Below are 23,324 nucleotides of genomic sequence, written 5' to 3'. Positions count from 1 at the left end.
CAATGAAGGTACAGTATTTACTATGGGATTTAACTCCTGAAAGGCCTCCCAGTAGCTTCAGGTCTGCCCAAGAATCCTTCATGTCCTGCTGGTTTGCAGTGAGTGGCTCACAGCTTCAAGGCCTCCTCTGCCAGATAGAGAACTATTTCAACCATCCTGCCTCTATTTTGGACTGTAGCAATGCAGACAGGAAACCTGACCCCATTTTCAGGTTCTAAAGAGAAATTCTAAGTACCTGAAAGACTAAGGAACATGGTGGCTTTTATTTAAGATGGGGAGCTAGAGAGCACATACCTGGACTTGGGCCTGCAGCAGCACCAAATTGCACCAAGAGTTCCCTTTAGTTTCTCTCACATCTCTGTTTCTCCTTTTCTCTCTGCTGGATTAGCCACGGGGACTCCAAGTTCTTCATTGTGTGGTCCTGGTACCAAGATTCTCCTGGGAATTATAAAGCTATTCACCTTCTGCACCCAGCACTTCTTATTTTTTCCCCAGCAACGTTAAGTCATCCTTAAGAGGAGTCAGGTGCTAGCTCTGAAATATATTTTAGTCATCCCTTTGTACATTAAGTGCTCTTTCTTGGAGACTGCTCCTGACGTGGCGTTCACCGTGCTCTCAGCTGGCCTCCTGAAGTTCTGCCCTGCCTTCCCCACCAGGTACAGTCCAGGAGCTGCCTACCTCAGGGTGATAGGTTATCTTCTAGTTGCTTTATTCCTGTCCCTTTTACATTTAGAGAATCTAATTTGAATACATAAACTTCTCTGTGACCACAGCTTTATTTGCAACCCACAGGTTTTATTATGGCATATTTTCATTATCATTCAATTAATAAAATTCTAATTCCCATTGCGACTTTATCTTTGACCTACATAATGATCAGAAGTATGTTTTTAATATCCAACTATTTGGTAAAATATTGGTTATATATTTTTAAATTTCTTGCTTATTCGGAGTCTTGTTTTATAACTGGAATATAGTCAATTTTATAAATGTGCCATATGCACCTAAAAATTTCTGCGTAATATATATATTCCATCATTGTTGGTGCAGTGTTTTATGTAAATGTAGGCCAAAGTTTTTAATGATGGTATTCAGATCTTCTCTAATCTGCTCATTTGTTCTTGTGGTTCTACGTTACTGATCTAGGTAATTTAGATTTTTCTATTTCTACTTAGATTTTTGGAATTTCCCTTCATCTATTGCATTGAAGTTTAGATTTATAATATATTCCTTGTAAAGTAACAGTGGGTTTTATTATCCTGCCTTATCACCAGTGATACTTTTTGCTTTCAAATCTATGTTAACATTAAAAAATCTTCTTCAATTTTACTTATTGTTGTTAGGACATAAGTTTTGAATCCTTTAATTTTCAATCTGACTCTTGTCTCTTGTAGGTGGCATAAAATTAGGCTTTTTGTGTGTTTCAATAATTCTTGTCCTTTAATTTGAGTATTTACAGTTAATGTATTTTCTTATAGACCGTTTACTCCTCGTTTACTATTTGTCCCACCTTGTTATGTTCTTTTTGCTCTTCTTTCTTCCTTTTAGATTTCTTCAAATTCCATTTTCCCTTGTATTAGCTTGTTATTTTTACATAAGTAGCAGTTACACATGTACCATGACTTATTAGCTCTTTTACTGCTTCTCAAGCAATGCTGAGATCTTGAATTTCTTTGACTACTTTTCCTCTTCCATTTGTTTTAATGCATTCTAATTTTTGATATATTTTATTATTACTCTTTTGTGCTGTTAGATTGTATTTAGGTTTATCCACTTATTTATCCTTTCTGTTATACATAATTCTTTATAAAGTCCTTATTTTCGTCTGTGATAATCTTCCTTCTACCTGCAGGTCTCCCTTTATAATTTAATTAAGTCAGTTCTGATGAGAACATATTTTCTAAATTTTGTTTGTCTGCAAATTTCTTATTTCATCTTTCCTTCCAAACAACATTTTCTCTGCCTCTAGAATTCCCAATGGGCAGTTCTTTTCTTTAGCACTTAAAAATGTTATTCCATTATTTTCTAGTATCCAGTTTCATTGAGAAGAAAGCTGTAATCTTAATCCTATTGTTCCTTTGAAAGTAATCTCTCTCTTTTTCCTGGGCTGCTTTTAAGATGTCATGATTTTCTTTACTATTCATGAATTGTACTGTGGTGATCTTAGGTGTGGTTTTCTTTGTATTTGTTCTTGTTGCATTTTTTAGTGCTTATTGAATTTATGGCTCCACATATTCTTTTTAGTTTTAGAGAACTCTCAGCTGTTAATATTTCTGAAATATTGTTTTCATCCCAATCTCTCTCTCCTTTTTTCTTTGGACTCCAGTTTACACATATGATAAAAATGTTTACTGTGGCCCATATGTCTCAAATGCGCTTTTGTGTACTTTTTATTCTTTTTGTTTCCCATGTTTTAGTCTTAATATTGTTACTACGCTATCTTCCAGTTCACTTACCTCTCTTTACCTGTGTCCAATCCACTACCGAATTTTAAATTTCGTATAATTTTTAATTCTATCAGTTCAACTTCAATCAGTTTATAGTTTCTAGTTGTCAAGTTAAGTTCTCCACCTTGTCATCTATTTTCTTGAACTTGATAATATTTACCAAAATATGTATGAACTTTAATGTTTAGGTCATCTATGATTCTGATTCTGTTTTGTTTTTTATTCTAATTCTCCTTTTCTTGGTAGTCTTGGTAGTTCTTCAGTGAATACCAAACTTGGGATATGACAAGTTGTAGGGAACCTGAATGACGTTACAGTTGCCCTTTGAACAACCTGGATTTGAACTGCACAGATCCACTTATACATGGATTTTTTTTCAATAAGTAATACAGTACTACATGATCTGTGGTTGGTTGAATCCTCAGATTCAGAACCACAGATAAGAAGGGCCGACCATAAAGTTATTTGTGGATTTTTGACTGTACAGGGAGTCAGTGTCTCTAACCCTTACCTTGTTCAAGGGTCAACTGTATTTTCTTGAGGAGAGAATTTCCTATTCTTAGGTAGGGAGCAGAGGGGAAGATCACCTCAGTCACTGGACCAACTTCATACTCATTTTCCTTCTTTATAAGGTTCAGTGTAGATGTTGCATCAACCTTCCTGACACAGACACACACACACACACAGACACACACACACACAGACACACACACAGACACACACACATGTGTAGAAACTTTCAATGTCCTAATTCATATCATTCGTTTTCCATTGGGCCACAAATCTTTCATAGGTTCTGAACCCCAATTTTGTCTCTTCAGCATTATGAGCCAACTAAGTCTTTGCTTTGACTTCAGTTAGCTTTTGTTTGACTTCTTAGCATCTTGCCTTATCTACCTATTATACATGGAAAATACTGCAAGGGAACACTGTTGCTGAATCCAGCTCTGTTCTCTGAATCTTTACTCTCTCTGTGAGTTTGGTCCTTAAAATTCTAGCTGCCTTGTTATTTCTCAATTCCAACTCTGGTTTCCTTAGTCCTATGACATTGTCCTAAGATCTACTGGCTTTTCTACCTCTTAGGAGCCACATTTGGTTTCTCAGACTTTTGCTCTTCATCAGTAGTTTCTAAATGACTGGGCTAGAAAAGCATGTGCAGAATATTGTTCTCACTTCAGTGAGTTTCTTTCTCTATTTTACTTTTCTAGGTCATGGCTACCTCAGTAGCTTTCTAATTCTCACAGTCCAATGTTGCTTATGATTTATTTGGCCTTTCTAGTACGTTTCCCTAAGGTAAACTGATATAGTTGGAAACAGAAGTTTGTACCCACCATTTAAACAATTCTGTTTTGTCTTTCTATGAATTCTCTTTTTGTCCCATCTTCTGTCACTTTTTCCTACCCAAAATTCCCATTCTCACAGATAGATTATTTTAAGATTAAAAATTAAGATTTTTAATTTTATTTTTAATTTTTAATTATTTTAATTTTTAATCTTATTTTAAGATTAAAAATTAAGGTAATATGATAATTTTGAAAGGAATTAATTTTGCTTTGAACAAGAACACAGATTGGTGAATGGAATACGGAAGGTTCCTTAGGAGCTTTCTCATCTCTAAGAGTAGTATCCAACCATCGGTACCATTATAAGTTTGTCAACTATGGAACAAAGCAGTCTTTATAAAATCAGCATTATTCAATAATCTCAAAAACTGCTTCACTTTCCTGCTCATGCCACGAATTTCCAAATGTTCAATAGGAGCAGAGAATCATGGGATGGGACGTGGAGAAATGGCCTGTCATAGTAACTATAAATATTGGAAGAATGAAATTACAAATAAAGAGGGTTTTCTATGAATATATTTGAAGTGTTCGTTCCTAAAGAACTTCTAGAATAAGACTCAGAGGTTTAACATAGAAACACCTCTTGATAAGTATGAAACTCAGTAAAATTTATCTCATCGTAGTTTTTTCTTTTGTGTTATGTGATTGTCAGAGTCACACAAAACTGTGTTTTTCTGGACTTCACAGATCATCTTATTTTTACTATGGGATCAGTGACCCTACATTTTTGAAACATGGCAAAATAGTTAAAATTGAAACATTTCCCCAAAATCCAGGGCATATGACTTAATTTCTGTAGAAGGCAATATTATATTTCTGTCTAGTTCTGGGGTAAACATTTTCATACCTGCCAATCCAATTTGACTAATGTATCATTTTTACAGTGCATTAGTGTAAATTAAATGGTAAATTCAGTCAAACAGTCATTTCATACATCAAAAAGGAAAATCAGTCAACACAAGTCTCTGACTGAAATGAATGAAGAAAACAATTGAAGGCAAACAACTGTCCCAGTAGACTTGTATAAATACAGTAGTGGTGTCATGTGCAGAATTAATCTTCCCTCACCCTTAACTGGAGAACACTCTGCCAGCCAATGCAGTCACTCAGATGATACTGAATTACAATATTCCAGTTTCATTTACTCTCAGTTACTGGTGACTGCCCTTCCTTCTCCTTCATCTGTCCATCAGTGGAGAATGTCAGAGCAGGAGAATAGTAATATTGGCCTATTGTAATGTACTGTCTTGAATTCTACAGCTTCAAAATTCTTAGGCTAACTCAATGATCTTAAAGAGTCTGGTGCAGAAAGGATATGTGAATTAAATCGCAGACCACTGGCTGACCCTTGCAGCACTAACACCCCTTATTCCTGGTTCTAATATATCACAGAATACTCAAGAGGAAGGTTTTGAGTGGTCAGCATAAATATGGCTCCAAAGCAGGCACATGGAAAAGAAATGTTGTCATCTCTGATCCACTTTAAAGTTGACTTGTCTTTTACTCATAAACCAGATTCAGTGTGAATTCTGTTCTGCTAAAGGTTAGAGAATCTGTTGGAGGAGTGTGGCTGATTCTTTTGAATTTTTTAGTCTCTAAATTTTTGTTTTTTTAACATCTTTATTGGAGTATAATTGCTTTACAATGCTGTGTTAGTTTCTGCTTTATAACAAAGTGAATCAGCTATACATATACATATATCCCCATATCTCCTCCCTCTTGCGTCTCCCTCCCACCCTCCCTATCCCACCCATCCAGGTGGTCACAAAGCACCGAGCTGATCTCCCTGTGCTATGCGGCTGCTTCCCACTGGTATCTATTTTACATTTGGGAGTGTATATATGTCCAAGCCACTCTGTCACTTCTTCACAGCTTAGCCTTCCCCCTCCCCATATCCTCAAGTCCATTGTCTATGTCTGCGTCTTTATTCCGGTCCTGCCCCTAGGTTCTTCAGAACCATTTTTTTTTTTAGATTCCATATATCTGTGTTAGCATACGATATTTGTTTTTCTCCTTCTGACTTACTTCACTGTGTATGACAGTCTCTAGGTCCATCCACCTCACTGCAAATAACTCAATTTCATTTCTTTTTATGGCTGAGTAATATTCCATTGTATATATGTGCCACATTTTTATCATTCATCTGTCGATGGACACTTAGGTTGTTTCCATGTCCTGGCGATTGTAAATACTGCCGCAATGAACATGGTGGTACATGTCTCTTCTAATTATGTTTTTTTAAGGGTATATGCCCAGTAGTGGGATTGCTGGGTCGGACAGTAGTTTTATTTTTAGTTTTTTAGGGAACCTCCATACTGTACTCCATAGTGGCTGTATCAATGTACATTCCCACCAACAGTGCAAGAGGGTTCCCTTTTCTCCACAGCCTCTCCAGCATTTATTGTTTGTAGATTTTTTGATGATGGCCATTCTGACTGGTCACACAAAGAACTTTGGCATGGTGTTCATCATCTAGCTTATCCTAACATGCAGACATTTATGAGAGTAAAGTCAGGTCTTTGCCAGAGTGGGTTGCTTATTTGGGCAACTGGGTCCAATCAAGGAGGACAAATGTAGGCTGCCAGAGTAAATAAGGAGAGGAAAAACAAAAAGGACGAGACATATAATTCATCAGTGATTTTCCCCCCAATATTCTTAGCCTCCACCTATCTCCATCTTACTGGTAACACAGGAACTAGACTGAACTATCAGGTAAAAGGTCTCTACAGAAACTGAGGTAATATAGAAAATAAAATAATAAAATATAAAATTGTAAATTTTCTTCCTAAGGATAATTGAGATGATACTTCAATAATAACATAAGATCAGGGGAAGTCTAAAGAAATTTTAGAAAACTTGGATAAAGTAAGAAAACCTCTGTTCACCAGCATCCGAATGTTTGAGAGACACCAAGACATGTGGGCCAAGTTCTGGAGAGAAGGGAAACACAGATGCAAGCTTGACATTTGGTGCAGCTTTTGTCCTTGGGGCATTTGCTGATTCAACTCATACAGCCTAGGAGCTGAAAAGCCAAGGAGTTCAAAAGACTGTAACCACAGAAGACAAACGGCAAGAGCTCAAGCTAAAAGCAACAACTAATGGAATGACAAGCTACACGTATCCTTAGTCTCACGGGGCTGGGGGAACCATTACATTTAAAGCCTAACAAATACAAGGGTAGTTGGGAATAGGGAGAATACAAACTTTCACATGGTAATCCCAAAGGGCAACACCCGTAGAGGAAGGACAAGACAGAAATAGAGCACCCTTCACACAGACTGAAAAACAGCTTTGAATGAGCTCAAACTGAGAATGGACTAAGGTTTCCAGTCCCTATAGTAACTGTCTGCCATGGGCAAAAGGAAATCTTTTCAAGAGAACAATAACAACGTCCAGAATGTGGAGGTATCTTTATAGTTTCCTAAAATAAGTTAAGTCCAATTTTAATATACAAAATAATTGGACATACCAGGAAAAAGACTAAATGATCAAAAGCTCAAAAAAAAAATAAAAGAAAGAAAGAAAAAAGACTATAAATGGACAAGGAGGACAAGAGTTAGTAGGCTTTGTTTAAAAAACAAAACAACTATGATTAAACAAAGAAAATAGACACACGGCAAATATGCATATGAAAAGATGCTACACATTCCATGTCATCAGGGAATTTTAAATTAGAACAATGATGAGATACCACTACACACTTATTCAAATGGCTAAAATCCAAATACTGAAATACCAAAGTTGTTGACGATGCAGAACAACTGAAATTCTCATTTGCTGCTAGCAGGATACTTGGCAGTTTCTTACAAAACTAAACATACTTTTACCATACAGTGATCTAGTAATCATGCTCTTTGGTATTTACCCATAGGAACTGAAAAGTTATGTCCGCATAAAACCTGCACATGGATATTTATAACAGTTTCTTCCATAATTGCCAAAACTTGAAATCAACCAAATGTTTTTCAATAGGGGAATGGATAAACAAACTATGGTATATCGGTACAAAGGAATAGCATTGAGCAATAAAGAGAAAAGGCTATGAAGCCATGAAAAGACATGGAAGAAGCTTAAATGCATATTGCTAAGTGAAGAAAAGCCAATCTGCAAAGGCTACATGCATATTATATGATTGCAGCTATATGAACTTCAGGAAAAGGCCAAAGTGTGGAGACAGTCAAAAGATCAGTGGTTGCCAGAGGTTGTGGGGAGGGAGAAAAGGATGGGTGAAGCACGGAATTTTAAAGGCAAAGAAACTCCTGTGTATGGTTCTGTAATGGTGGATACAGGTTATTGCACATTTGTCAAAAAATCATATAATGTACAAAACAAAGAATGAAGTTTAAAGTAAACCATGGACATTAGTTAGTAATAATGTATCAATATGGGTTCATTAACTATAACAAATGTATTACGCTAATGTAAGATGTTAATAATAGGGGAAACTGGCTAGAGAGGTAAGGAGGTATGAGAACTCTGTCCTTTCTGCTTAATTTTTCTGTAAACCAGAAACGGCTCCGAAATAGTCTGTTAATTGAGAAAACAAATCTAGACCTGCATACAAAACTTGCACGTAAATCCAACCACAGCAGCATTATTCATAAGAGCCCCAAAGTGGAAGTAACCCAAATGGCCATTTACTGTGAATGGATAAATGAAACATAGTAATATCCACACCATGGAATATTATTCAGCCATAAAAAGACATCAAGTACTGATGCATACTACAACATGCATGAACCTTGAAAACATGCTAAGTAATTGTATGATTCCATTTGTATGCAATGTCCAGTCTAGACAAATCTGTAGAGACAAAGTATATTAGTGGCTGCCTAGGGTTTGGAGAAATGGGGGAGTGAGTGACCTATAATAGATTCTTTTTCTTTTGGGGGGTGGATGAAAGTTCTAAAATTGATTGTTGTGGTAGATGCATAACACATTAAATTGTACACTTTAAATAATATGGAAAGTAAATTATATCTCAATGAAACTATTATTTAAAATTATGATTTATGTATTAAGAAAAGGACAACATGTACAATTTAAGCAAAAATGATCTGTGAAATGCAACCAAAAGAAACTTCTAGAATTAAAAAAGCTGAAATTAAGCACTCAGAAGATCGGTTGAACATTACCTTAGTCAAACAAAAGAAAGGATTACAAATGTCAATTAAAAAATAACTACACAAAAATTTGGAGGGAAAATGATGGAAAACAGAGAAATAAGTACTTAAGACATATAGAGTATATGTAAAACACTGTGTCTAGCCAGCCCCAAGTCACACAGCCTAGGGAGGAGACACACAGCCTACCTGAATCACAAGGACTTCTCCAAAGTAAAAATGAGGTTCTGATGCCAGAAGTGGAAGGAATGAATTACAAAGAAAAAGAACAATGGTAAACTATAATGTAGATATACATCGGTAAATACATAGGTTCCCTGGGGTTGTGATCTGGTACAACAATAAAAAAAAAAGATAAGACTCATAGCAGAGGCTGCTAGATTCTGCTGAGGAAAATGTCCAAGGAGGGAAGAGTTGATTTATTTCATTATTTTTTTAGAGTCCACATATAAGTGACATCATGCACTATTTGTCTTTGTCTTATTTCACTTAGCCTAGTGTCCTCCAGTTTTATCCATGTTGACTTAAATGATAGGATTTTCTTCTTTTTTAAGGTTGAATAATATTCTATTGTATATATATACCATATTTCCTTTATCCATTAATCTACTATGGACACTTAGGTTGTTTCCATACCTTGGCTCTTGTGCATAATGCTACAATGAACATGGGAGTACAGATATCTCTTCAAATCATGATGATGTCTCCTTTGGATATATACTCAGAAGTGGGAGTGAGGAAGAACTTATGACACAAATCGACCATGTGTAAAAGATGTTGTAGGAATGAAAAAGTCTGAACACCTAGGAAGAGTGTGGAGTATTTGGAAAGGTCATTGTTCCAGGTCATACAAAGTTTAAAATTATGACATTTCAGTGAGACTGTGTGCATGAAGGCTTGCTTATATTTTGGGATTTGAATACAGTGCAAAGAAGTGTTGCTAAATTTTCGATCAACATCAAAAAAAGGGTGGAAATGTTTTTTCTTTGATTATGAAACTACAGGAGAGGCAAGCCTAGAATTCTAGGCCCACTAGAATTTTCCCTGATGATAGTGCTAATTTAGGAGAAGAAGAAGGATCCCAGGCTGTAGAACAATTTTGAAAGCAAAATAAGACTGCTGAGTCTTCACCCAGTGTATGAGATTAAGTTTTAATGGCATATGATGAAGTGGCCATGACACAGCCTGCAGAACTCATTGAGTTGTTGAAAATGGCTCTTGAAGCTATAGGAAATGGACAGTAGACATAGAAAAAGAACAAGGTAAGTCCCAAAGAGTGGAAGGACAAAATTAATCAAGAGAAAAGTCAAAAATAGAGAAGAAAAGCAGTAAACTTGACAAATAAAACCAAAAGCTTGTTCTTTAGAAAGACCAATAAAATAAGCAATATTTGGCAAATATGATAGAGATGGGACTAGCTATAAAACAGAGTGAATTTTTTTTTAATTACAAAAGAATACTATGGTAGCTTTATACCAACACATTTGAAAATCTGGACAAAATGGCTGATTATTGATTAGTTCCATGCAGCCATTATTTATACCTGTTTTGAGTAGAGAATACAAGAAGCTTTATGAAAATAGAAAATATAATCAAAGATACACACCTTAGAAAGAAATGAGTTATTTTCCAATGTATATAAAAAATTAGACGAGTCCTAATACAAAAATCAGATATGGGGCTTCCCTGGTGGTGCAGTGGTTGAGAGTCCGCCTTCCGATGTAGGGGACACGGGTTCGTGCCCCGGTCCGGGAAGATCCCACATGCCATGGCGTGGCTAGGCCCGTGAGCCATGGCCACTGAGCCTGCGCGTCCGGAGCCTGTGCTCCGCAACGGGAGAGGCCACAACAGTGAGAGGCCCGCGTACTGCAAAAAAAAAAAAAAAAAAAAGTGAGTGACAACTTAAATGATATATGGAATATTTTGCTGACTTACAAGAACATGCAGAATTAACTATGACCCAGTTGAAATGTTAATTTTATTTTAATGTGTATGTTGGGGTGGAGTCTTCAAGGTGCCAGAAGACAAGCATTCACCCATCCTGTTTGGAACTGCAGCACACAGACACCTTCAGTTACCAGTTCTGTTCATTCCACAGAATCATCTTGAGAAAACATACTGTTTTTTATGGACCTGGTATATATCTTAATTAGTTTGAAGAATTTCCCAAATACCTGTTAATATGTAGTTCTCCAATTCCAATCTTGCCACGTCCTGTACCAGTGACACAGCACATTGGAGTTTTCTTTCTCTTTCTTTCTCTGGGTTGTTCAGAACCCAACAAAAGAACAATGGAATGTCATCAAAGAGATCAGCGTTCTTGACTCAGATTTACCATAAAATAATAGTGTCCTCTTGGGAAAATTATAGTTATTCTAGGCCCTTTTCCTTTTCTTTCCTTTGACAGAGCTGCACTAGATGACCCCAAGTAACATTGCACTCTTTGCAGTAGTAGCTTAGATGTTATTGGTTTTCTGAAACAAATGAGGACAATGACACATGAAACTGTGCAACATCTGTGTAACTATGTTTTCTTAGAGTTGCCTCCATTTTACAGATGATAAGATGGCTGAGCACAGAAGTAAATGTTTTGACCAGAGGTTCCAGAGTAGATGGAACTGAACCACAAGTTTCCTTCTTTCCTGAAGCTCACTTAGCCAAAACATAGGCTTCTGAATATTAAGCTGTAAAGCATATTATCAGTATGCTTTAAAAGAAGTGGTTCTTCTAGGATTTCCAATTAATAGCAGGAGGTTTTGAAATTCTTCAAAGATCATCTAATTTTGTGAGATTTACAGCTCTATTTTCCTGTCAAGCAAGTTGTATTAGTGCCAATCATCTGAGCTTCTGGATGCTTCTCTGAACCTCTTGAAGTTTTCTTCTTGCTATCTGAAATTCATGCCAGATAAGCCTTTTTCTAGAGCGTATATACAGGCTTGTGTATTTTTATACAGAAAAGTGATGCAGTGAGTCAGGACGGGGGTTAAGCCCTCATTCTCAGAGTGGTATTGAGCTCCTGGTGAAATATAATCATCATTTCCTCAGAATCGAAAAGCAGTTATCTCTAGTTTTCAATCCTATTAACTATTTATACATTTATGTATGATACATGTATTTATTGTACCTACTAGGTGTGTTCTCTTTGGGAAGTACAAAGCTCTTTGAGACATAGGTTGTTCATTTTTTTGTTTTCCCACAAGTACTGCGACCTTTTGAGCAGGAAGGTCTATATTTTACTAACATCTAGAACCAGCAGTTAACAAGGTGTCTAAGATGTAGTCAATAAATATGAAATACATAAATGAACACATTTTTAAGGAAGGGCCAGGACATGAACAAATAGAAATTTTTCATTTTCAGTCACAAAGCAACCAGAGACATAAAACTGATACAGACAACAAGTGCTACGGTCATTCAAAGAAGGCATAGAATAGATACAACAAGGATCTCCTCTATGGCACAGGGAACTCTACTCAATATTTTGTAATAACTTATAAGGGAAAAGAATGTGAAAAAGGAATCACTGTGCTGTACACCTGAAAGTAACACAACATTGTAAATCAACTATACTTAAATTAAAAAACAAACAAACAGACAACAACAACAACAAAAAACCAAAGAGGTCTTAGAAGTTTTTATGAGATTCCACAAGAGAAGCCATATGAGGATGGGAGAGACGGCTTTTGAATCAATTCAGAGGAGAAGTCACAGAGAAACTTGTCTTTGACCTGAACTTGAGTTTCCATTAAGATTGCAACGCAGGGATATTACAGATGAAGGTAATCACATAAACTTACTATACTGAAACTTGCAGAGGTTATGAGCGTTGTTCAAGATCCCAAAGCAGATGCATTGTGGAATCAGAATTTTAAGTGAGGCCTAATGAACTAAAAACAAACAAACAAAAGAACAAGCCCTTTCTGTGATACCATGTTGCCTTTGAAGTCGTTCTATTGGTGGGTTGGTAGAAACTGGTTCCAGTGTTTCTGGCAGGAATGACTAGCTCTGTCCCCCCACTGTCCCCCGCCCCCGAGTTGATCCTCAAAGTTTCCTTTAGAATGGACTTGCTAAAATGCAGACCTGCAAGTATTCATGACGCCTGTGGCCAATCATTTCTCCTGCCACTGCCTACTTCACTTCTGGATTATATGAACAATTCACTGTCTTCTTTTATGCTTTTCCCTCCTCCAAGAATTCCTTCCTCCCTATGGAGCACCTGGGAAACCCACTTCAGTTTTCAAACCTCAGTTTACATATTATGTCTTTTGTGCAGTCTTCTTTTTAGTGTTGTGATCACACGCTCCTTTTTGCTACCCTTGCACTTCTGCATGCCTGATTGCTGCACTCGCTACACTGTATTATAATTGTATTTTTTACATATCTCTGTCTTCTCCTGGGCAACATTCCTTGGGGCCAGGGACTACCTTTTTTCATCTATTGATGTTGCCTTAGCATGTTACTTGTTGTGAAGTAGTTAGTTATAAAAATGAGATTTGATTAAATTGAAAATTGTTATGTACATATTAGTTATTATCATTTACAGATATAACAGGAAAAAATATTAATGTTGGTGCTGAAAGTTCACTGCTAGTAAATGGTGGTGGTACTTGACTTCACATATTATTTTCCCCACTATTTTATATCTTTCTACCTGATATGTCTTCTTTATTTCCATCTATGTTTCTTTATTACTACACCAAGAAAAACAGGGATAAGGGTAGGGCTAGGCCATACTTGGCTGGAATAGTAAAGAAATTGTGTGGGGTTTTGGTGAGAAAATCCTGAAGCATACAGGTCTGCATCTTCCCTTTGCTGCATGTGGAGGGTTCTGCTTCTAAAGACTTTTATTAGCAACTAATCAAGATGGGTTTTTTTGGGGTTTTTTTTTTCTGTAGTACGTGGGCCTCTCACTGTTGTGGCCTCTCCCGTTGCGGAGCACAGGCTCCGGACATGCAGGCTTAGCAACCATGGCTCACGGGCCCAGCCGCTCCGAGGCATGTGGGATCTTCCCGGACCACTGTGCCACCGGAGAAGCCCAATCAAGATGCTTTTGCACAAGGCTCCTGATAAGCTTTTGGTATACTAAGAGTAAATCAGAGTTAACGTAGCTTCTGATTTCTTTTACATTGTCAATGTGGATGATCATTTTTTACTGCTGGGGGTGGTGGTGGTGGGGAGTGAGGGAATGTTCCTTTCCTGCTCCTGATGTTTTAGTCCTGTCAAGAGAGCTCGTAGGGTCCTATCAGCGCTGCTTCTTTACTGACTCTGCCCCAGCGTGATCAAGTGACTTATATAGAAAGCTTGAAAAGAATTAAGCGTGCATGCTTGCCTTGACTAATTCTGTTCTCTCCCTTGAGAGTGTGAGTAAGTGTCTTCTGTTTCTCTCATTCTGTGTATTACTACTTAGTAAATCTGCCCCATTCTGGGGTTCAGTTATGTGATCATTTCATTCAAACTGGATTCTCAAGCCAGGGTTATCAACAGTAACAGGAATATTCGGCCCTCCATCTTTTCTCTTATTTTCTAATTTATGCCAAACCAAATGGAATTAAGGCATTGTAGCTGCTGAAAGGTAATTAAAAGGCCCTAACATTCGGTGCACTACCTGGGAACACTGAGAAATAAAAAGAAAGGAGCAGACATTTTGGAGAGGAAAATGCCCACGTGGAAAATACTTTGGTACTGCCAAGGAAGGTATTCCAGTGCCTTGGTCTTTAATGTATGGTGGGATGTTGGGACCTTTGACTGTTTGAAAATATTTAAGTTTGTGCAGTAAACTGCTGAAGCCTAGAAAAGGTTTAAGACATGCTGTATTATTCTCCCGTGCTTATTGTAACATACTACCACAAACTTGGACGCTTAACACAATAGAAATTTACTATCTCACAGTTGTAGAGGCCAGAAGTCTGATATCAAGGTGTCAGCAAGGCTGCTCTCCCTACAGATGCTTTAGGGGAGATTCTATCCCTTGCCTCTTTCAGCTTCTGGTAGTTGCCAGCTTCCTTGGCTTGAGGCCACATCACTCAGTTTTTGTCTCTGTCTTCACATCACCCCCTTTCTGTGTCTGTATCTTCTCTTTTGTGTGTCTCAAATGTCCCTCTGCCCTTCTTGTATAATAAGGACAATTGTCATCCTATTTAGGACCCATCCAGATAATATAGGATGGAAATCCCATGTCAAGATCCTTAATGACATTTGCAAAAACATTTTTTTTCAAATGAAGTAACCATCAAGGATGAGGACATGGATATATCCTTTTGGGGGCCACCATCCAACCCACTATACCAGCCATAAGATACTTTGATTTTGGCTGATGGCTGCAGCTTATGGTGTGGGAAAGTGGCTGTTTCTTTCGAGCCACTTAAGTAAAGGCCTGACATAAAGAAAAGGGGCCTTAGGGAGTTGCAGGTGACTGAGCAATACCTGGAGTGGAATGAATAAGGCACCTGGAGGGTCTTTAGTATACCTGGCACTTGACTTGAGAGTGTGCAGGAGTTTACAGGGCAGAAAAGTCTCAGGCAGCTGTCCATCAGCCAGCTGCTGCAATAGCAGCCACAGCCAACTGTACCCTTCAGGTACAGTTTTTCCCAAGCAGGCTTGACTGAGACAAAGACTCAATTGTAAGGAAAACATGTTTTATAGAACTTGTCGGCATTGACACATATGGTCTACCGTAGGCTCAAGTGACTCCCCTTACATGTGGACCCAAGCTGACACTGGATTTGTCAATTACGTTGGAGAAAGAAATGTTCTCTTAAAGGCAGCTGCCTTTGGTCTAGGCAGTTCCATAGCAGAAGGCAGTGAAAATGGCCATGGCAGCATAGGACTGTCTAATCTACGCCTCAGCACTGGAGGTGTAATGTCACTAGACAGAACCCATAATTAGTTCAGTACTGCAGTATGAACCACAAGGTCATCAAACAGGAAGGATAGCTCAAGAGTCCACGTGTGATAGATGCTCAGGGCTGTGCACTGCACATGGCAAATTCATAGTGACAAATCAACGTCAGGCTAAAAGATTCCTCCTGGTTCGAAGTTCGCAGGTCAGAAATTTCAAAGAAGTGGCATAGACTAATGGACATTCTAGTGAGGCTAAAACCAAAGAGACTTTCTCTTTCTCTCAAATGCCATTGAGTTTCTGCTATGTTCTTTGGTTAAATTCTGTACTGGATTCTGGGAACAAAAATGTGCCTAGTTTCACTCTTCTAGGAGTGGGGGATTGGCTTGCTTTTGAGATTGTTTTTAAATTTTGGGGATAGTGCTGTAAAATCAAATTGTATCGTAGTAACTCTTCAGACTCAGCATGGTTCATGAGAGGCTTGATAAACTGATAAAACAGCCAAGGCCCTGAGAGACCCAAACCCGTATCAGTCTGTTCTCTGTGTCTGTGAGTCTGTTTTTGTTTCGTAGACAAGTTCATTTGTGCCGTATTTTAGATTTCACATATAAGTGAAATCATATATTTGTCTTTCTCTTCTGACTTACTTCACTTAGTATGATAATCTCTAGTCCATCCACGACGTTGCTGCAAATAGCATTATTTCATTCTTTTTATGGCTGAATAATGTTTCATGGTATATATGTACCACATCTTCTTTATCCATTCATCCATCAGTGGACATTTAGGTAGCTTCCATGTCTTGGCTATTGTAAATAGTGCTGCAGTGAACATTGGGGTGCATGTATCTTTTTTTCTTTCTTTCTTTTTCTTTCTTTCTCTCTTTCTTTTTTTCTTGTCACAAGGCATGTGGGATATTAGTTCCCTGGCCAGAGATGGAACCCATGCTCCCTGCACTGGAAGCACGGAGTCTTAACCACTGGACCACTAGGGAAATCCCAGGGTTGTATGTATATTTTTGAATTAGAGTTTTCTCCGGGTCTATGCCCAGGAGTGGAATTGCGGGACCCTATGGCAGCTGTATCTGTTCTCTGCACATCTCACATCAACCACCTGCACTCCAATCCTTGCTCTCAACGTCATCTTCGGGGAACCCAACCTGTGACAGGGACCTTGACAAGAAGAAATGGCTCAGGGAAAAGCTACTGGCACAGGGAGGAGATAGAGGCCATCGACCCTGGGGTGTGGCGGGGAGAGTGGGCACAGAGATTTGTCATTTCACCCCCAATACTCAGCCCTCCTGGCTGCCCCACTCTAGGTCACCTCGGCATACAGAGGTGACCCGGTTAGAGTCCCTGCCTGTGCAGGAATCTAGGGGCACCAGCGGGTCTGAATAATATTAGTGAAGGGTCTCCCCCACGGCACTGGGGTTATTTGGGGCGGGTCATCCTCTGCTGGGGGCCCCTCCTGGGCACTGTGTGGGGTTCAGCAGCATCCCTGGCCCCACCCATTTGATTCCAGGGGCCTCTCCACCCCAGTAGTGACCACCACAGATTTTCCCAGACATCACCAAAAAACTGGGGGAGGCGGGGGCAGGATGGCCTTGGGTGAGGACAGCTGTGTTGAAGCAACCAGCCTGGCCCAGGGCAAGGTCTGCCCCAATCCCGTCGGAGCCTGCATTTAGAACTGCCCCTTCCTTCTTCCACCTCCGCTGACCTGCAGTGGTCTTCGAGTCATCATCCCCATGTAATCCATCACACCTTCTCAGTTTACTGTCCCCAGCACCTAGAGGAGTGTCTGATGTGTAGTAGATGCTTCATAAATACTTGCTGAATAAAGGAGTTGAATAAAGGGATGAGTGGATGAATGAATGAAGGTTACTATGGAAGGAGGGGGGAGATTCCCTTTCTGGCTCTCTGGGGTTGGGAGATCAAGTGAGAGGTCCATCCTAAATAGGCTGACCAGCCTTCTGGGGGTCCCCGGGAATGAGGGTTTCCCCACAGTTCCAGCGCTCAAACCTGAGCGGTCCTGGGCAAACTGGGGGTGGGTGTTGGTCACCCTATGTAAACACAGTAACAATTCCAACTGCAATACCAATGGCCAAGGACCTCTAGTGTCTTATTTTTTTTTATTTTTTTTTATTTTTTTTTTTTTTGCTGTACGCGGGCCTCTCACTGCTGTGGCCTCTCCCGTTGCGGAGCACAGGCTCCGGACACACAGGCTCCGCGGCCATGGCTCGCGGGCCCAGCCGCTGCGCGGCATGTGGGATCTTCCGGGATAGGGGCACGAACCCGTGTCCCCTGCATCGGCAGGCGGACTCTCAACCACTGCGCCACCAGGGAAGCCCTCTAGGGTCTTATTGACCAGGCAGAGTTCCTTACCTGGCGGGGAAAGTGACACAGGAGGGAGGGAGGAGTCTAAGGAAGAACATCCCACACGACAACGTGTGCCAATGGCCCTGGGCCCAAGGTCACACCTGACCAGGGCTTGCTTTTTTTTTTTTTTTCTAATTTACTTTTTCCCACATGGGTATGCAATTGTCCGAATGCCATTTATTGAAAACTCCTTAATTTCCCCACTTTCTGTCATATCAAGTTCTCATATATCTTTTTCTGGACCTTTATTCTATACCATAGAGCTATATGTCCCATCCTTGCACCACTAGGGCTGTTTCATCACTATAAATTTATTTTTTATTCATTTATTTTTTTGGCTGTGCCGTGCAGCATGTGGGATTTTATTTCCCTGACCAGGGATCGAACCCGCGCCCCCTGCAGTGGAAACTCCGCGTCTTAATCGCTGGACCTCCAGGGAAGTCCCCAGGGCTTGCTTTGACATCCATCGAATGGTGGCGGGTGGACATGGGGAGCAGCTGTCTGTGAGCCATCCTGTGTAGAAATGCAGGGTGGAGGGCAGGACAGCTGGAGCGGGAGGGGAAGAGGCGGAGGAGGGAGGGAGGGAGGGCGGGCGAGAGACAGACAGAGAGTTTCCGGAGACAATAGCTCTGGCCCTGTCCTAGGGCATGAAAGCTGAAAATAGCTCCTAGTGCCAGGAGCCTTGGAGCCGCAGCCTGTGAGCCAGGGTGACTGGCTCTCCTCCCTGGTGTGTGTGTTTGTGGGTAGCTCTGGGCTTCTCAGGCTGGGAATGGGATGCACGGAGCAGGGACGGAGTAGGGACCCTTCTCTCTGGGACCTCGCGGGCCATCCTTAGCTCACAAAGCTGAGCCACTCCTGGCCCTACGAGTGGGGGGCTTATCCTCCCTGTCCCCTGGATCACACCCCCTCACACACAACTTCCCCATGTGTGCTCCCAGCGGCCAAGAGAATCTGTTTTTAAAAGATTTGGGGGAGGGGGGTAAACATACAAACAAGAGCAGAATGGATACTTTTTCAGAATGGGAATGGCTCTGTGTAACCCCACCCCCAGGGAAACCACAGTCCTGACCTCTAACACCCTTGACGAGTCAGCCTTGGTCTGGGCTTGCGGACCCACGGAAGCTTCCTCATCCACTCTTTCAGACGCTGTCTCTCCCTCGGCATCTTTGTGAGAAGCACCTGGGGAAGTGGCACTGCTAGGCTGTACTGCTGCTAGAACTCCACCTGGGCTCCACCAGGCTCCAGCCCCCCGCCCTGTGCACCTCTCTGACCCTGAGGCACCTCAACTGGTAGGAGCGGCATCACCTTCCCTCCCGGGACTTGTGACACTTAAGGGAGACACCAAAAAGACAAGCGTTTGGCTCCCTGGCTGGCAAAGAGCAGGTGCTCAATTGTCATAAGTGTCCGTATCAGTGAGGCTTCTCCAGACAAACAGAATCCATAGGGTGTGTGTGTGTATATACACACACATACATATGTACATGCATACAAAAATATACAGCTGTGTATATATGCAGTATGCATACAGACATATACACATATAGTATATGCCATACACACATACATATATACACACATATATAAAATGCATCGTTTGTATATATACAGTATGTATACACACATACAATACACATATACATATACACTATACATACACACATATAAAATGCATAGTTTGTATATATACAGTATGTACACATGCATATAACATATGCAATAGACACACCTAGGTACATACATATATCATACATATATACACACATACAAAGATATTTAGATGTGTATACATACAGTATACATACATATATAATATATGCAATACACGTACATACATATAGACACATATATACACCTACATATAAAAGCATGTAGCATAAAAATATATATGTACTGTACATATAAATTCATCATATATATACATATATATCATATATATAAGATATATACACATACATATACACAATGTATACACACACATACACACCTATATGTAAATATGCGCATGTACATACACATATAAATACATATGCAAGTGTGTCTATATATAGTATATACATATATACATATAATACCTATGCAACATATACACATACAGGTTTACAACATATATACACACCTATATATAAATATACACTGTATACATACATACGTACAGCGTACATCTACTGTATATATACACACACCCATATATCAATATATGGGTGTGTGTATATATACAGCATGTTCACATTTATAATATGTATACTATATATATACACATACATACATGTATACAATATATACACACAAATATATAGGCTTGTATGTATACTGTATATAGTACTTACACATATAATACAAACGCACGCACATATAAACATGTGTATACATATATATAATATGTATACACACATATACAAATTAATAGGCTTGTATATATTCAGTATTTTTACATATATAGTTTTGTTTTAAGGAGTTGACTCATGTGGCTGTGAGGCAGGCAAGTCCGGGCAGGACTCTGGGCTGGAGACACAGGGAAGAGCTGATGTCCCAAGGCCACTGGAGGAACAGTTCCCTCTTTCTAGGGAACCTCATTTTTCTCTCCAGTCCTTCAACTGATGGACGAGGCCCACCCACGCCGCGGCATTGACAGTCTCCTTTACGCAAAGTGGACCAATTTCAGTGTTAATCTCTTCTGAAAAATACCTTCCTGGCCACATCTGGAATAATGTTTGTGGTTGCCGGGGCCCCAAGCAGTGTGCACATGAGATTAACCATCCCCGTGGCGATGATGACACTTTATTTTCTCCCTTGAACATTGTCCCTACTATTCCAATTAAAATGGCAGTGCCATGAGGGCAGGGCATTTCCTTTTTTGCCAGTACTGAGCATCCGCGGTCTGGTGCCTAGCATAGGCTAAATACACGGCATTTTTGTGAACAGAAGCCGGGATTCCAGCTGTCATATTTAATGAGGAATTATAGTCTTCTTATTGGGGGGGGGGTGTCATGGTTCAAGGGCGGGAGTCGAACCCGCCACCCCAGGCCCCGAGGGGTCTCCTCGGGTCCCCACTTCGGGCCGGTGGGTGTGGCTGGGGGCAGCCGAAGACGTGCGTGCGTGCGTGCGTGAGAGCGGGCGTGTCCACAGGGTGGGCCGCGCGCGCCGCGAGTGGTTCGGCCCGGTCCCCGGCTCATTGTGCTCGCCTCACGCAGGCCTGAGTTCGCAGCAGCGCTGGAGGCCCGGGGCTTGTGACCAGAAAGAGGGAGCCGGGGGCCGGACGGGAGCGCGGCGGCGGCGGCTGAGGCCCAGGCCAGGCCCCCTCCCCTCACTGCCCGCCTGCCTGTTTGCTCCGCCCCCGCCGGCGGCGCCGCGCCCCTCCCCCAACCGCCAGACTAGCACGGTGCGGGGGCGGCGCGCGAAGACATGGGGGAGAAGCTGGAGCTGAGGCTGGAATCGCTCGTGGGGGCCGAGCCCGCCGTCTGCCCTTGGCCGCTGCCGGTCTACGTAAGTGCCACCCATCCCCTCCTCCCGGACCCCCGCCCCTCTTCCCCCACGGCGCGCGCTGAGCCCACCGAGAAACGGAGCGACTCGAGTCGCCAGACCTTCTTTGGAGCCCCCCTTCCCGCCCCGCCGTGGTTCTCCGCGGCCTTTTCCAGCCCCCGCGCGCAGGGTGGGCAGAGGGGACCCGGCGCCGGCCGGGGGCGCAGACTCGGCCGCGGGGACCCCGCGCTTCTGAGGGGCGCCCGAGCCGGTCTGCGGTTGGCTCTGCAGGGCTGGGGACCCCGGTCTCCCCGGGCCTGGACTGCCGGCGGGCTTGCCCTTCTGTACTTTAGGATTTGACATGTAGGGTTTCTTTTGCCTGGTAGTTTATTCTTAGCGCTGTCAACGTGCTTAGGTTTTTTGTTTTTTGTTTTTTTTTTTTTTTTTGAGGGCACCCTTTCCTCCCTCTCTCCAGTTTCTTGTGTTTCTGTTTTGTTTTGTTTTAGTTAGGCATTTTGTCCCTCTGATCTTGAGTGGGTGGGCTGGCAGGACACTTGGAGAGGAGGCGTGCTGTCCCCTGATCTTGAGTGGCCTTTGGAAAATGACACGCCAAAGGGAAATTTACACAGGCGTCCGGTGATTCCAGAAACGGAGGGTGTCCGGCCAGGTGGGCGCCCGGACTCTCGTGCCCCGTGGCGGCGTGGTGCGCGTGTACCTTGTCTCAGGGTTTACGCTTGGGCCCCGCAGCCCACCTTCCAGAGGGAAAGCGCAGCGGGCGGCTTGGGCCGGCGCCTTTGGGGCGCCCTTTCGTGCGCTCAGCTTGCGGGGGACCGGCCTCCAGGCGACCCGGCGGGGAAGCCCGCGCGACCCGCGCGTGTGTGTCAGTTTTGTGGAAAGTGTGTCGCGGCCGGGGTCGGGACGCTGGGACCGCCTGGAGCCGATGTTGACTCCGAGCCCCGGTTCTCCGCAGTTATCTGAGGTCCGAGGGTTTCCAGCCCTCCACTGCGCACTGGCGCTTTCTATTTTTGCCCTTCTTGTGCCTGGAGGCGCGGCTGAGCCTGGGCTCTGGCTTTTCCGGTTGGGTAACTCCAGGCGGCCCGGGTGGGCGGCCTGAGCAGCAGTGGGCCGGGCGGGGAGACATGCCAGGGGAGGGAAACTGAAAGTGGGGAGAACCTTCAGAACTCCAGCTGATCCACTTGCCTCGCCTCCCCGCCCCTCTTACTGCATTTGTCATGCAGGGGATGGCTGGCCGGCACATTTTTCAAAATGTACTAATTTGTGTATCCTTAGTAGCCGTGAAGCATAGTTCACTTGTAGTGCACAGTTGTAGGAGTTTTGATCGCCATCAGGCGGCAGAGCAATCCTGTCATCCCATTTGCTGCCCTTTGGCGCCAGGGTGCCTCTAGCCTCTTGGCCACTAATCTCTCCGTCCCTAAGATTTTGGCTTTTCTAGAAAGTCAGATAAACGGAACAACAGCATGTAGCTTTTTGATTCTGGCTGCTTTGGCTCAGCAAAACCTATGCGAGATTCCTCCCGGGTTTGTTTTTTTTGTTGTTGTTTTAAATATTTATTTAGGTAGTTATTTACTTGGCTGTGCTAGGTCTTGTTGTGGCACATGGGATCTTCATTGCCACGTGCAGTATGTTTTAGTTGCGGCGTGGGGGATCTAGTTCCCTGAGCAGGGATGGACCCCGGGCCCCCTGCATTGGGAGTGTGGAGTCTTAGCCACTGGACCACC

General features: G+C 41.8%; 1 long non-coding RNA gene across 12 annotated transcripts in view; it reads left to right on the top strand.

The window, feature by feature from the left end:
* The first annotated feature begins 21,134 nt into the window (after positions 1-21,134).
* Positions 21,135-23,324, top strand: part of LOC308619859 — a 154,590-nt gene continuing 152,400 nt past the window's right edge. For 2 of the 12 annotated variants that reach the window (XR_014016248.1, XR_014016249.1), the window contains exon 1: positions 21,137-21,609. This is a non-coding gene — a long non-coding RNA (uncharacterized lncRNA). Of the gene's footprint in view, positions 21,610-23,324 lie in introns of all 12 variants that reach the window. The other 10 variants (XR_014016252.1, XR_014016253.1, XR_014016257.1 and 7 more) reach the window with 9 other exon arrangements.

This window comes from Mesoplodon bidens, assembly GCF_964165515.1.
Source record: "Mesoplodon bidens genome assembly, chromosome: 7".
Taxonomy (NCBI): Eukaryota; Metazoa; Chordata; class Mammalia; order Artiodactyla; family Ziphiidae; genus Mesoplodon; species Mesoplodon bidens.
This window is presented reverse-complemented; position numbering and strand designations above follow the sequence as displayed.